Source organism: Leguminivora glycinivorella, chromosome 18 (genome assembly GCF_023078275.1).
Source record: "Leguminivora glycinivorella isolate SPB_JAAS2020 chromosome 18, LegGlyc_1.1, whole genome shotgun sequence".
Classification (NCBI taxonomy): Eukaryota; Metazoa; Arthropoda; class Insecta; order Lepidoptera; family Tortricidae; genus Leguminivora; species Leguminivora glycinivorella.
In genome coordinates this window covers 8,743,255-8,760,099 of record NC_062988.1, presented here as the reverse complement: position 1 = coordinate 8,760,099, position 16,845 = coordinate 8,743,255, and the positions used below count along the sequence as shown (strand labels likewise).

Here is a 16,845-nt window from a genome sequence, read left to right as displayed (position 1 = left end):
GGAGATAATGTCTCTGCTGAATTCCTCTATTTTTCAAAGGCCTCTTTTTGGCGGCTGGCAGTTCGTTCTACCCTTGTTAAAATGTCAATTACTACGAGTACCTTATGTGGCATTGTTTCGATCTCTATTGTTTTATGGAAGGAAATAGTTTGTATCCTTGACAATTTAGTAAATACTCCTCTCATGTGACTTTAAATAGTTCACATGGTATTCGACAAATTAATAAAGCAAAATTATAGGAGATCTGAGTCACCTAAAGATTTTTTCTAGATTTTAATCCTTCCTATAGGTACATCATTTGTTTTATACATAATATATTACCTATTACAAAAAGTTGAATTTATTGCAACGGCATTGCACCATAGGTAAACATATCTATAATAAATGCAGCATAAAAGCGCTCACAAAGCTGATCACAGCAATCTGCATGCACTAGCGTTACATCAAAAATTACACATGCGTTTTAATCAATCTGCGGATATTGTCACAACACAATGCACAAATTTTGACGATCGTAATATGAATTCTTGTAATTGACAGTGAAATTGACAAAAAATCTGAAAATCAAAGCCTTTAAGTGAAATTGACAAAAATAAAACGGCCAAGTGTGAATCGTACTTTATCGTAGGCTGTACGCTACTTATTTGAAATGTAAAGTTTTTATTTTTCGCACAGCTACTAGCTTCTTAGCTACACTGCAGAATGAACTATAGCCTGCGGTATTTGTAACTTTCAAGAAAAGAGCGTACGTTCATCCTAAAGATCGGTAACGCACGCACCTACAGGGTTTCCATGAGCGGCAGTGATCGCTCACCATCAGCGATCTGTCCGCTTATTTGACAGACAGACACCAAAATGATTCCTTATAAATTCATAACATAACAATATTGTGTTGAAAAAATCCAATACGTGTACCGTTTTCTCCTTTTACGGAACCCTAAAAAACTAAAAATGCTTTTGTTTCTCTTTTGTTCAGCCCGGCAACAATTCGTAACGAATCGCGGTCGAGTGGCGAGGCCAATCGCGTATATCCAACGGCTTCGCGCGTACCACAAGGTTTATTTGACACGAAAACAATGAAAGGGTTTACGTTAGTTCTAAAATCAACATAACGTTCGATTTCATTAATTTAATAAGTGTCATTGTCATGTCGTGTCTATTAGAAATATCGATTTTAGTCTATACTAGCTTTTGCCGACTTCGCTCGCGTTACATTCGAAAATTGCGGAAAGCTTCATACACACTTTCACCCCCCATTTTAGGGAAGTGGGGGTTAGAAAGAGACAAAAAGTAGCCTATGTCACTCTTCGTCCCTTCAACTATCTCCACTTAAAACATCACGTCAATTCGTCGCTCCGTTTTGCCGTGAAAGACGGACAAACAAACAGACACACACACTTTCCCATTTATATTCGTATGGATAATATAATATAGTATGTGATTAGCAGAATGTCTAAACACGGAAGTAGATAGTCATTCTTGATCGTATTAAATGAATAAATTACGAGAATTGCTGAATGATGTAACGACAATGACACGTGTCGATTGGGTCAACTATTTCAATAAATTAAATGTCGTGACATAATCCACATGTCAATTATAGTAAGTAAGTAAGTAAGTAAGTTTATTTGCGAAGAATAAGTAGGTACATTAGTGTCTTAATTGGTAGGTGACATTTGGTTGCTTATTCTGCTATTTGTACTATACAGGTTGTACTAGCATGCAAAAATCTTAAATTAACTACTATTCTATCTGTATATCTTCAAAGAGGAAATCTTTTACACTGTAATAGCTCTTTTCAGTCAGCAACTGCATCAACTTATTTCTAAATCTATGTACAGGTAGCTCTCTTAAAGATTTTGGTAACTTATTAAAAACTTTCATACACATGACAAAACAGTGATTGGAATATAATGCTGTCCTGGGAACATAATTATGTACTAGTCTTCCAGGATCACGTTGGTTTCTAGTAGAGGCGCTTTCAGCTGTTGTAAATAAATACATATGCCTCTTTACAAACATGCACATTTCTAAAATATATAGACAAAGGTTAAACTCTCTAGTTTGTTTATTGTATTATGTACTCATCAACATCCATCATCGAATGGGTCAGGATGCCTAGCAAACATGCCAATTTTTCCTCTTCACACGTCTAATGTCTTTGTCGAACTATAATTTTAAAGAAGACTTATAAAGATGATTATGCCACAGAGCGTAAATGATTGGCATGTTGGTTAGACAGGCACAGGCAGTAATGCTAAGTAGGTTAAACTACGTAAAGCTCTTTGATTTACGGAAATGTTGTATATGAATGCTATAATATTTCTCTCAATGAACCAGGAAATACAACAGCGATCGAGGAATGTGACAAAAAGCAAGGTGGTTGCAATAAAAGAAAAATGTTTAAAAAGCGTCTAGGTCACAAGGAAGACGAACAGAGAGGACACCGGTAGACCTTTCGTATATAATTACATATAACCATATAAGTGAGTATAGGTGAGTGGGTAGCTATTCTAAATAAGGTCAGGAGATGATACCTACTGTTGTTGTTTTTTTTATATATACCTATAATCGAATATATTTTATTATAGGACCAAGTTACACAGATATATAAGTTACTGTTGATTTTAGTTGTTTCATATACCTAATTTGACTGGTTTATTGTCTCGAGTAATTAAAAAAAACTAGTAACTATAATCAGGGGCGGCTCACTCCACGCGATTCTATCGCCACGCTACAAGTACATGAAGTACCGCCGGGGCCGCGAGTTCACGGCCCATTCAGAGGTGTCGACCTTCGCGCGGCGCAATAGAATTCAATGTCGGCCGCACGCGAGCAGCGGTCCGTTTGTTAATGTAGGTAAGAATTTAGAATGGCGGCAACGGCATTTTGTGAATATCAAAGGAGTGAGCCTTCTGTACTTGTACTATTATTTATTCTGTGCTATGATTCGAAGGGCTGCGTGTAGTGCTTTTTGGGCGAGCTTTTAGACATCGGAGATAAATTACATGCAAAACAATAACATTTCATTTTAAAAACGATAATTCATCAGCGAGATATAAACTACTTTGTTAATTGCATTAAGAATTAGATTAGAACTTACTTATGTGTTTTTTGAAAAAAAAAAGCTCTATGTGACAATTACAAGTTCTACAATATGACTAATAAAGAAAAATGAAAATCTAATAAAAAATAATAACTAAACTCCATATAACCGGCATTAGGTAAACTATCCAAGTGCGAGTATCCATGCGTCATTCCTAGTTTCATATTTGCAATCCAAGTCAAAACAGTTTTAGCAACAAAGCTAATATGCGCAACCACAGTTGACGGAGTAAACTCCGACGTTTGTGTTGTAGGCAGACTCTGCATACATCGTTGTGTGTTGGTATCCTTGCCCATTCGTAACTACGTGACAATTTAAAGGTTAGTCACAGAAAGAAAAGAAAAAGTAATAAAATAACGGAACGACCACATAAACTACTTTTTAATACTGAAATGAAATTCGTATAGCCAACATTAGGTAAACTATCCAAGTAGCTATTCGCGATTCCCAGTTGCAAATTTGTTATCAAAGTCAAAACACTTTTTAGTGGTGTGTGTTGTTTGTATACCTATAGATAGATAGATGATTGTTTGTATACAAGAGATACAGAAAAAAGATACATGGATATACATGGATTTGTAGCCATGGATTTGTAGCCATGTGACAACGTATCGGTAAGTCACAGGAAAAGAAGAAGTAAATATTGCCAGCAACCACGTTTTAAAACTGAAATCCGTATAACCATCATTAAGTCCAAGTAGGTACGAGTATCCATTGCATCCACTCGTCATTCCCAGTTGCAAATGTGTAACCAAATAAGTCAAAACAATAGCATCAAATCAAACCACAGTTGACGGAGTACTCTCTATAGTTTGTGTTGTAGGCACTACTAGGCAAGCTCTGCATACATCGTTGTGTGTTGTATACATGGATTTGTAGCCTCGGGTGCATGTGATTGAAATTTTCAGTTAAAGCTTAGCCGGCCGCGAGGCGGCGAATGGAAGGCTTTATAGCGATAACATTAGTTGTTGGATTACTGAAACATGATTGTTTTAGAGTTATGTAGTTACTGTATTTCATAATTTTTATTGTCAGTTAGATAGTACGTATCTTTATATCTTAACTCCGTAAAAGGCAAAAAGCTAAACATTAAAGGTCCAATTCCAAAGAAAATTAGTATTCTGATATTTCTGATGTGATTGATTACTTAATAGGTATGAACAACTCTAGTCTAAGGGACCGGCCACACTGAAGAGACGCATGTCCTGAGGTGCGCAACGGACGTCTCCGCCACGCGGCGTGGCGCGCGCCGCGCCGCCTGGGGGCGCGTCTTACGTCCTTCTTATACAAAATGTACTGAGGAGACGTTTTTTGAATTACATTCAGGCGGCGTGGCGGACGATAAGTGGGAACGCTGCCTAAAATGCCAAGATCTTAAATACCTAACTGACGATATCAATCTAGATAACTAATCTTCTTGGGTGTAATTCTAAATCAACACAAGGTTTGCACGATGACAAGTAGGACAACTGCCGCGAAAGACTGCCAAGGCGGAACCAGACAGGGCAATGAAAACACTATATCTGCAGTATCACTGGCGATGACCTAGTCTAGTCTCGTTGAGTGCTTTGGAGAGAGAAGTTCGCAATTTGCAATACAATTAGCTATGCATTTATTTCACGATATAATGGAACTTGCTGATGATACTGCCGATACTGGTTGAACGCAAGACGCACGCACTTCGTGAGAGTATGGCACGCGTACCACTAACCACAAGTTATAGCCATTTCTAGGCGAGCATTCGCTTCAAATGACCTCGAGAATATAGTCGCGTACTAAAACGATACATAATGGTGTTTCGACGCTACACATCTTAGCTGTAGCCTGTAGCTTACCAACACCTTTTAGCGTCTCAAAGCCGTTTTCGGCCATTGCTTTCTACCGCTGACAGCGTCTCGTATTGCCCTCACAGTAGGCCTAGCACATGATGGCCGCGGGAGTATGTCGCCGCGAGATATGCCACGTCTTCTTCTAACTGTATTAATGACATAAGGACGGGTAGTCTATCTCGCGGCGAACCCGCGACGCCCATCATGTGCTAGGCCTACAGGTGACGACATAGCCAATCTTTTCAATGAATGGCCACTCGCTACAGGTCAGCATCCCTTCCTCTATTATAATAGCTGCATTTGGTTCGCCAAACTTAATTTTGGATTCTGTGCGACACTTAGCTACGCTACAAATTCAATTCATGCACCCTCTTTATAAGATTTCTCATGACACTCGCCTTCGATAAGGGCCAAAGTATTGTAGACATGTCTCGTAGCCGATATGTTCAGCGAAATGGTGGCGTACGCGCATGTGAGTCAGAGTGCGTTGACCCTGTGCGGCGGGCATGCGTGGCACCAAGTGCAGATAAATGTCATGCAGTTTGCGTCGAGGTAAATAAGCCTGCACTGTCCTGCATTACTAAGAGACCTAAGTGCAACAGTCTAATGACTTATAGCTTTTAATAGAAAAGTGGTCTGACGTGTTTCAGTATTCAATTAAAAAGACAAATTGGAAATGCCTTTAATTAAGAGCATTAGAGCACACATTGCCTAGCTACCCCTACCGCAAATATGAGATATTAATTTCAAACGCAGCGAGTAGCAAAAGGGATTGCAACTTAGTAACCGCAATGGTTTTATGCAAATGAAACATGTTAGTCAAATTATAAAGTTTACTTATGAATGCTCTCGCTGATTTGATCGGGTAAAGTGGATGAAACCGACATGTGGTTTTGAGTATCTGACTGAGAGTGAGAGCTGTGGTCCAATATTTCTATTCGTTCGCCAAGCGCCGATAGGCTCAATAACCAAACATTATAGCATATGAAATCATTATAAACCTGCGAGCCAGGCACACTAGTGTAATATGATATAGCTTATTTAGTTGATGCGTCCCTTTCATATGTCCATTTTAGGTCATAAGCGATATCCAATCTGGACGATTCCCTTCCCAGCCACACTTAAAAAATAAAATAGATACTCGAACACTGAATTCTTTCGAGCGGCAAGGACTATGTGAGATTCGACTCGACAACCAGTCCCTCGGTAAACCCCAGATAATAAATTGGCTATATAGTTGTAAAATCTCGACGTCACAGTCTGTTATACTGGCTGGCTTGAGAAGTTACACTCAGTACCTAAACACAGCTTGGTTGTATTAGCCTGGTTGAATGTTTACAGTTCTTGGTTGAAAGTAAACACATACAGTTACGTGTAGACTGTTTGCGGTTACATTTTACGACGGACGAGTGTTTCGAATCGACTTTCTTTGCCTGTGGTTTAGCACTTTCTAGCACTAAGATTGGGAAACTAGATTGTTAGACATAGTAGTATAATAGTATCTAATTTTAAGAAAGAGATAGTTGCACTGATAATAAGACACCTGAGTACATATTTAAGTTGTATATGTACTGTTCAAATCTTTGTATGGGGTTCCTTAGGGTAGGGTAGGGTCAAGGTCATCTCACCATCTCCTGTTTGGCCTGCCTTTTACATACTGTGACCCGCGAAATACCATAGATAGGCAATGTAGTAATTATTCTTGATAAACTATTTTTTCCATCTTGAAGGTTTTCTGTTATTGCCATATCTACATGACGTTCTATGAATGAAAAGTGAATTTCAAGCGATGCAATTCATGCAATTATTAGAAAGCAAAAATGATGTATGAGTATGAGGTTTGTTATCTTCTTTTCAAGTAGCAGTACTTGCAGATTTACTCGTCTTTCATATCAAAAATATTGATGCAAAATATAGCCCAGCCCATATCAGCTCCAAATCAACAGAACAAAACTGCAGCTCGATAAACCGCATACATAGTACATCGTAACTTGAGGAGTTTTATGAGGAAATTGTTCCACTAATAAATTACGGAGGGGATCCTCGCTCGAATCCTTGACACGGGTGCTTTGTCCCTGACAGATCCAGAACAAGTTCAGACATGTTGCACATACGAATGTGCCGTTTCCTGTGGAGATTGCAACATTACTTTGGGAATGGGAAACGTATTTTTTCTACTCCAGCACTTAAATCTGTCAATTAGATTATTGTCAGCGGTATCCAAATTAAGTTCATTTGAGTAACGATAAGAAAGTCTATTTGTCTATAGGTTCATATGATTATTGCTAGCAGTAATCATATGAATATAGGAGTTCTGTTAATTTTTTTTTTAAAAGCACAACTTCCATTTATCAGGTATGTTTTCATTTGCAGTAATAAGTAACTTTTAATAAATAATGTAATATATAATTTACAGGCCTCGGATTATTTTTCGCATGGTAAGATGAAAGAAAACTATGGAGTCGATATTAAAATTAAATTGTTATTTATATCCATACTCATACTCATTCATTTAATTAAGAACGAAATTAAATTATAAATAAAATAAATCATATGAATAGAAATAAATTATATTGTAAATAAAAATAAAATAAAATAAAACATTACTTTCGTAATGTGCTCCTAGTTTCCAATATCCATAGTTACAGGGATTAGTGCCTCAAAATCTTGACAAGGTATGGCATGTGCATTGTCCATTTCAAAATTACAATTGTAAAACGAGTAAATAATGGCAACTTTTTCCATATTTTCTGGGCTAAAACTGGTTCTATATTGGTTGAAAATCCACTTGTGACTTGAAAAAGATCGTTCTACGTCAACGGAATTTAGCGTAGCATATTCTAGAACTCACTCAAATTGTTCAGTACTTGCCATGTGCCTTAAGTCTATGAAGTCCGGATTTCTATTGAGTACACTTTCCAATTTATTCTTGACTGTTTCAGGGCCGAAAATTGTTAAAAATTGTCTTACGTCGTCTAATATTTGAAAACTTTGCTTAATAGACATATTAGTAGTACACTGCAATTTTGTGATTGAATCAACAATGAGTTTAAAGTTATCTTTTATATAACTTAGCTCATTTGGCATATTAACGTTTAATAATACAGTTTGGGCGTTTAAAATTGCGGCGGCATCTCTACTGTTCAATGACGAAATAATATTTTTAATTTTTTCGTAATGAGTTGCATAATAAAATGCAGCACTCAGCCACGTCCCCCATCTGGTTATTATAGGCTGTGGTGGTAAGGGCACATCAGGAGCCATCGTTTTAAATAGTCTTATCCGTTGTGGCGATTTTAGAAATACCTTTTTTACATTGGATATTAACTTGTTAACGTCCTCGTGTTCTGATCTTATATGTTCAGCAACACGATTGAGTGCATGTGCTAAACATGTAACATGTCTCATGTTATAAAATTTCTTTTTTAAAATTTTACCTGAAAGAAGCATGTATGCAGCACTGTCCGTGCATAATACTAAAAATTTGCATATATTCCTTTCGAAATCATCTTGCCACAAAAACATTAAAGATTTTTCTACCAATTCAGCGACCGAAATACCATTTACTTTTTCTAATACCTTGCACGATAGCAAATAAGGTCGAGATGGAAATCCTTCTAATGACTTCACAATAACATTAGTAATGCAATTTCCAACAGTATCCACCGTTTCATCTACTGAAAGCCACAAGTACAGGTCAATTCACAAGAGCTGGCACGAATGGAACGAATGTTTGAATGAAAATATGCATGTGTGTGACAGATTAACCAATAAAATGGTGGCTCTTGACAGTTACGACTGTATTCCAATACAGGTGTCACGCACACAATCAAAGTTTCGTTCATTTCATTCGTGCCAGCTTTCGTGAATCGACCTGTAACAATCATTCAATGAAGTTCTTATTTTGCTTATGATTGGTGTGTAGACTTTTTCAAGATAAATCTTTCTTAAAGTAGATTCTTCCGGAAGTTTTCTATTTGAACAATTACAACAAAGATACTTGTTCATAAACTTTCTAAACTCGGGATGATTGAGTCTGTTCCATGGGATATTGCATGTAATCAAGAACAAACAGAGATCTATGTAAAAGTCGTTCGTAATGCCAAATTTATTTTGATGTCGAGCAGAATTTACGTGCTTTAGGACATTATCTTTTTTTAGTTGAGTTATAGTAATATCACACAGAGTACACACTATAGCTGATTGGTCGGCATCGTACCTTAGCTCGTGATATGGTTCTATCCAACTCTGAATAAAAGACGACGTTTGCTGAGATTTCGTTTGGTGGAGAATACTATTAACATGTTTTAAAATAAATGTGTGTTTTAATTGCGTTAGCTCTACTCCACAACACACACACGACACAACACATTTCTCATGATCGTATTTTAGATCTTTGTAAGGTTCTATCCAGTATAAAATTGCAGAAACTTGCGGATCAGACATAATTGTTTACGTAATTATTGCACGCACTGATTGCAATAAATAATTAAGTGACACATCGCGTCGTGAATGATTGACATGACATTGACATGCAAATGATTTTTGATAAATCAGCTAGTACTTAGCATTACGTTTACCGCAACAAAGTAGTCTGAACCAAACAAAATAGTAACTAATTTGATATAGTTACAGGTTAAATGTAACCCTTTACCAAGCAAAATTCCCAAATCTCACCACATAAATAATTTTAATTACATTCAGTAAGATTAATTTTCGATTAACATTTTCGATCTGTCAACCTGCACAAGGGACAAATGTATTACGGGACTAAGGAAATTAGTGAGTATGAGTATGAATATGAATTAAAGTTTAGTTTTAATATCGACTCCATAGTTTGGTTCCATCTTACCATGCGAAAAATAATCCGAGGCCTGATAATTTAAATCAAGATGAAAAAATAAACTGAAATGCGTTTTACATATTAGATATTGCAAAACAAAGGTAAAAATCATAAGTTTATCAAATAATTTTACATTCGACATTTAAATATTCTTGAACGCAACCACATTTTTCGTAATTGAAAACCGGCTTATTTCCTATTTCTCTTGTCTATGGTATATTTGACATTTGTAAACCTTTGACGGAAGTATTTGAACTTTTTCGGTGTTGTGTAATTTGTTTCAATTCGACGTTATTGTGCAAAAACTTATTCTGGTGAACAATGTAGGTATTTCCGAAGAAATCAAGGCTATGGCGCTCAAAGTGACTGACAATTTGTTACCTGAAAAGTCAGATAAAGCGTACCAAAAATGTTATGATTGTTTTGACATGAACATTCCAAAAAAATGTTTCAACTTTCTCTGAAACCGCGTTGTTGGCATATTTTGAAGAATAATAATTATCATAATTCTCGCCATCAACATTGTGGACAGAATACTCAATGGAGATCCACACAAATGTAAACATTCATTATATGAAGTAGGTAAGTAACCCATTTTATTATTCTCGAATAGGTATGTATTTGGCTGTCGTAGAAAAAGTATAGTATACAATCGTAACATTATGAAGGCTATAAAAGTCTCGTACCTTACTTAGGCCACTCGGCAAGCCTCGTGACCTAACCGCGGTACTCAACTTTTATAGCCTTCATAACGTTACCGTTATATAATATACTATAGTATAAACAACACTCAGAATATGTAGAATGATTCGGTCAACATAAACGTAAACGCTAATTTAGCAAATTCACTCCCAGCAACACACCCTGTGTTCATTCTAGTACAAAATCATATCTACTGGCAGTCAAAGTGTTAAAGCAAAGCAAAGATGGTATCCAGAACAGGCTTCATCATTTTTAGGATGTTTTTAGGTACTTTACTACAGCTATAATCAATTTACCTAACTATTTCTGATATGAGCAATAACTTTATCCTTTCCACAAATACCACAGTACTGACTTCAATCCAAACTATAATGATCATAAACTAGCCTGTGAAGTTCTACTGCATACATTTTCTAACAAATACCGGTACAAAGACTGCAAGGCCGATGCATGCAACAAACACAGTAAACAAGGCAGAATTTGTAACGGAATCGCAACTCTGAATTCGAGTCAGTAATTCCCATTACTACAAGATGCTAGTCTGACCACTGTGACATCAAGATCTACAAAGAATATGGGGGACGGGAGCCATACTTATTTTGGTTTATAGAAAGAGGTTCTTGGTAATAGCTGTCCCGCGAACAGTGAAACTTTTTTACGTTACGGCCCAAGTTGAAGTCCTCGGGAGTCGGGAGAACTATTTTAAAACGACTTTTATATCACTATTAAAACTTTCAGGAAGTGTTGGTTGCCCGGGACGGGAACGGCTTTGCGGTGGCGGTCGCTTGATTAATTTGACGGTTCCTTTTTAGAAGTTGTGTCCTACCCGAGCAATTTTAGTAGATACATAATTTTTTTGTAAATGCAGATAGCAGTGCTGTAACTGGAAAGTCATTGTCCTTGTTTAATTATCCAAACCACGCAGTCGCAATTACAATGTAACCTTTACACTTTCGCTCAAACACCGGGGCGGCTGCGGTTCGCTTTGACAGGTGAGCCAAACAATCGGTATTTGCGCAGAGCACAGGCAATATAACGAACACTATGAAAGCGGACAAAGCGGCGCGTTTCAAAACTGACGTAAGCGTGGACAAGTGCATGCACATATGACATTTCAGCGCAGTGCACGAGTATTTGACCTCGCCTGACCTCGCTCAACTCGCGCTAGATACACCTACTGTCCGAATTGGTCTTGTTAATGATAATTTTAGGTTTGAGAAGGGTTTTAATTAAATTATCACGATATAAATTTAAACGGATGCTACTTTACGATTCAGGGGAGGTTGAAGTGAAATATGGCTTTATTTGGACACTCAAGAATCTCAAGATCTAAGAATTAATAAACGGATAATAAAAAAAAACATGAACATTAATCATCATTGACCAAAAATTAAGATTAAACTTTTAATTATAATCTTAATTACCTCCTCTTTACAACCATGTGGTAATGTGTGAAGTTAAACAGCGACACTCCAACACGTCGTCATTTCAATGTGTAATCCATTACAAATTAGTAGCCATCAGCTGTTGTTACCTGAGTTTCTTCTGATACCAGGAATCGCACCACCCAAGTACCAAATTGATATTACTTAATGTAGTGAACTACGTTCAGTGTTCTCATAAAAGTCAGAGAGTAAGTAAATGAAAAGCTCACGTATATTGTTCCATCAACGTCCACGGCAGGATCTTGGTAAACAAAGTTGAGTTTTACCTGAAACAAGAAAGTTCGTAATCAGTTTACGAGTGAAAAGTTACTTCTGGCCCCGTAGCCGAATGGCATTTCTACGACGCGAAACGAAAATGAAACGCCGCGAAAGGTAGTCTATCGCAAGAGCGGTAGAGATAGATATATACGAACATTTCGTTTCGTTTGTGCATTCGGCTACGCATGCTGCTTTCAGCGCGAAGCGATAGGTGACTGACATATAAATCTGATACTCTTAGCACTTTAGTATTTCTTTCGTACTTTAGAGGTCCATTTTTGTGTGCTTAGCGGAAACAAATAAACAAATAAAGAACTTGTTCTTGATTAGGCGTTGCGTATAGGTGAGAAGGTCAACTTTCTTGGATGGTGAAATAAAATTCCGAAATTACGTGCTTTTTCTTATAATGTTGAATGCTTAATCTTAATCTACGTGTACATATATCGAGGATAGATGGGTAGCAGGGGACAATATATCGTGACGTAGGATGACGTCGGCGCATATCGCGCTCCGTATTGGCTGCGATAGGTATCACGCGACATGTGTGGTTACATCGCTTGGACAAGAGATGGCGTTATGAGTCTCGTACGGAACATGCCCCCGGCCTTGAAAGATCTGGCTTTCAAGAGGATTCTTGAGCTTCCCCTCCTTTCTCTTCGTCTGGCTGAGACACTAAAGGGCAGATTTTAGTGTATGCGCGTCTTATGATGCCAGATGCAGTGCGAATATCTGCCACTCTGGATACTCCGTCTTTACCAGGGATAGTTTTGACGATGCGTCCTAGCTGCCACTTGAGGGGAGGCAAATTGTCGTCCTTTATAAGGACCAATGTGTTAGGCTTGAGGTCCTCGCAGTGAGTTCGCCATTTCGACCGCGTCTGTAGCTCGGAGACGTACTCTTTGGACCAGCGGGCCCAGAAATGCTGCCTAATCTTCTCCACCATCTGGTACCGGTTGAGTCGATGAGCAGGTGCGTGTTGGAGGTCTTCTGAGGCTGGCGACGTCAAGGTGCGGCCGACGAGAAAGTGCGCAGGGCTCAGAGGAAGGAAATCGTGCGGATCCGAAGACATAGCGTATAAAGGACGGGAATTGAGGACAGCTTCAATTTGGCTTAATGCCGTGCTAAATTCCTCATACGTGAGGTGAGCGTTACCTATAACACGGCGTACATGATATTTACATGATTTTACTCCAGCTTCCCATAAGGAACCAAAATGGGCAGCGTAAGGTGGAATAAAATTAAATTTAATATTGCAACTAGTGGCGTAATCTATTATGTCGGGACTACATTGCGATAAAAACTTGACAAAATCGTTCATTAAACCCACAAAGTTCCTGCCATTATCTGAAAAGATTTCATTCGGCTTGCCGCGCCTAGCTATAAAGCGTTTGAGAGCTAGAAGATAAGCATCGGTGGTCAGATCGCTGACAAGTTCCAAGTGGATGGCGCGCGTAACGAAACAAACGAACAAGCAAATATATGCCTTAACGGTTTGAGCACCTCTGCCTTTGCGGTTCAATATAAAAACTGGCCCTGCATAGTCCACGCCGCAAGTTAAAAAGGGATACGTAGGTGTAATTCTCTCCTTGGGTAAGTTTCCCATGAAAGGAGTTAGGGTTTTCCCTCTTAATCGCTTGCAAACAACACAATCATAAAAAACCTTTCGCGCGAGGTTCCTACCACCTAGTGGCCACCAAGCATCATGCAGTTCATAAAGAAGGGCGTGCGGTGCGGCATGTAAAAGTTTTTTATGCTCGTGGCGGAATAACAATAACGTAAAGTGGTGTTTGCTTGTTATTAAAATCGGGTGCTTTTTTTCATAAGCAAAGTGTTGCGAGTAACCGATACGACCACCGACTCGCACGACGCGATCAGTATCGATAAATAAGTTTAATTTACTTAAACTATTTTTAGTTTTAATTAATTGTTTGTTAGCCAACAGCGTGTACTCATCTGGGAACGATTCCAGTTGAGACAGCCTGACTAACAAATTTGTAGATTCCCGCAGTTCATCAACGCTGATACAGCCCCTACGCTTATTATTATTCTTGCGCGCGTTGTGAATAAAGCGTAAAACATACGAAGTGACGTGTATCATGCGCGAGAACTGAGAGAACCGCTCGAAAGGGAATAGTGACTCTTGTGCGGTTGCCGTAAGAGCTAAGTTTACGTTAGACTTAATCTCTGGCAACATGTCATGCGAATCATCCGAACTAGGCATGTTTGACAAGTCCTTAGGGTTATAGTTAACGTCTTGTAAGAACTCAGGTCCTTGCCACCACAAACTAGATCCAGATAGGTCTTCTAATCGAACGCCTCTTGAGACTAAGTCAGCAGGGTTCATTTTACCGCTGACGTGTCGCCAGGGAAGCCCTTTGGTCAGTTCATGGATCTCAGTGACCCTATTCTGTACGAAAGTTTTTAATAAGTTTGGTGACATGCGCAACCACCCTAACACACAAGTCGAATCAGAATAAAATATGACGTCATCAAATTGACAGCGGAGACTATTAATGACCTTGTCATATAATTTTGCGCCTAAAAGTGCACTACAAAGTTCGAGACGGGGCGTACTTAGGGCTTTAATTGGGGACAATTTCCCTTTTGAACATAATAATCGTGAACATACTTCTTGATTATTATTTATTGTGCGAACATAAATACAAGTTCCGTAGGCAACCTGTGACGCATCTGTAAAGATATGCATTTCTATGCGCGTATAATTGCTGCAACCCATTACATAACGCGGCACACGGATTGTACCTAAAACAGCTGATAACGACCTAGTGAAATCAGTCCAGGTGCGCGTGACGTCAGCGGGGACATCGTCGTCCCAATCCAGTTTAAGAAGCCATAAACGCTTGAGTAAGACCTTGGCAAGCATAATTGTTGGACTTAATAAACCCAATGGGTCATAAATTTGCGAAATGTGTGATAGAATAATACGCTTTGTTATTTTATCATTATTTTTTGTTAAATCAAGTTTTGAATTGAAATAAAATTGATCGTAATAATTATTCCAACCTATGCCCAACGTCTTTGAATTGCAGTCTTTATCGAACGTTAGTTGACTTTGCGCGTCACTCAACAGTGCGAAGTTAGACTCTAACGACGGATCGCTAAAGTTGAATACCCACTTCCGTAACGGAAAACAACCTAATTGCAATGTGCGCGCGGTTTCATTGCATAGTCGTAACAATTCAAGTTTATCCTGTGACCCAGTTATCATATCGTCTACATAAAAATCATCGTTAATTATTCTTTTAACGTCGAGATCTGTGCATTCAGTGGCTAGCTGTTTTAAACAACGGACACTTAGAAAAGCCGCCGACGCCGTACCGTAAGTGACGCGATTTAAACGATAAATTTGAATCGGCTGATCGGGGCTATCGCGCCAAAGTATTAATTGAAGGTCGCGTTGATCTTCTGCCACGAGTACCTGGCGATACATTTTAGCGACGTCTGCGCATGCTACATAACGATGTTGCCTAAAGCGGAGAAGAATTGACAGAAGGTCACCTTGGATCGCGGGACCAACCATTAGTAGGTCGTTCAAAGATGTACCACTACTAGACGCTGCACTAGCGTCAAAAACAGCTCGCAATCGCGTAGTGGTACTTTCACGAAATACTGAATGGTGGGGCAAGAAGAAATGCGGTGAGTTATACGACGAAACTTTACTCATGTGCCCTAAATCGAGGTATTCATGCATAAAGTCCGTGTACAATTTTTTGTGCGTATCTGAACGTTGTAATCGTTTTTCTAGCGCGAGCAAACGACGTTCAGCTTGAGGATACGATTCTCCTAGCACTTCGGGTGGCTGCTTGAGTGGCATGCTGACGCAGAACCTTCCTTCGCCGTCGCGCGTAGTGGTGCGAACGAAGTGCTCCTCGCATGCCTTCTCCTCGTCAGACAATGCGTCCCGAGTGGTAGGTACCTCCTCAATCTCCCAGAATCGCCGTAGTAGCGAATCTGATACTTGCGTAAAGTTACATTGGATGCGGTTGCGGCCTTCAATGCGTGCGTTTAAATTGATAGGGCCTGCTACTACCCATCCAAATTCAGTGTTTAATAAGTAAGGGCCGTTACGTAATTTAATTTTCTCCATAGTAAACAAATCCCAAAACTTATCACCACCTATTAAGATATCGAAATCTTTGTAATCTAGAAATTGCGGATCTGCTAGTTGTATGTTATCTGGAATATCAAACTTTTCGCAATGTTCATATACAACTGGCATTGATGTGTTTATTTCCGATAAAACAAAACAATGTAAGTTTGTTGTGTAGGTATTTATGCGCGATTTTACTTGTACATTGCAGGTTTGCGTGCACTGCGTTATAGTACGACCTACACCGCTAATTTCGTGAGTGGACTGTAAAAATGGTATATCTAATAAGTTGCGTAACGATTCTTTAATGAAACATCGTTGCGCGCCATCGTCAAGGAGCGCAACGATAGTATGCGGTTTATTATATTTATCAATCACGTCGATAACCGCAGTTGACAACAAGACCGGCATGAGAGTCGGGGGCTGAGAAGGAATGCGCTGACAGTGCGCATTGACCGACACAGCTGCGGCCGAAGAGGAGGCGGCCGCGGGGGCCGTGAGGTCAGCGGGAGCGGGGACGCGGGCGCACTCATCACTGGGAGGATGGATAA

The 16,845-nt window shown here is 39.0% G+C and overlaps 1 protein-coding gene and 1 long non-coding RNA gene across 2 annotated transcripts in view; both read right to left on the bottom strand.

The window, feature by feature from the left end:
* Positions 1-16,845, bottom strand: part of LOC125235964 (ubiquitin-like protein 3) — a 241,482-nt gene that overhangs the window by 107,461 nt on the left and 117,176 nt on the right. The window lies entirely within an intron of this gene.
* The window catches only part of LOC125235968, an 86,453-nt gene that overhangs the window by 49,238 nt on the left and 20,370 nt on the right, over positions 1-16,845 (bottom strand). Inside the window, exon 2 of the long non-coding RNA XR_007178148.1 lies at positions 12,135-12,191. This is a non-coding gene — a long non-coding RNA (uncharacterized LOC125235968). The remainder of the gene's footprint in view (positions 1-12,134; positions 12,192-16,845) is intronic.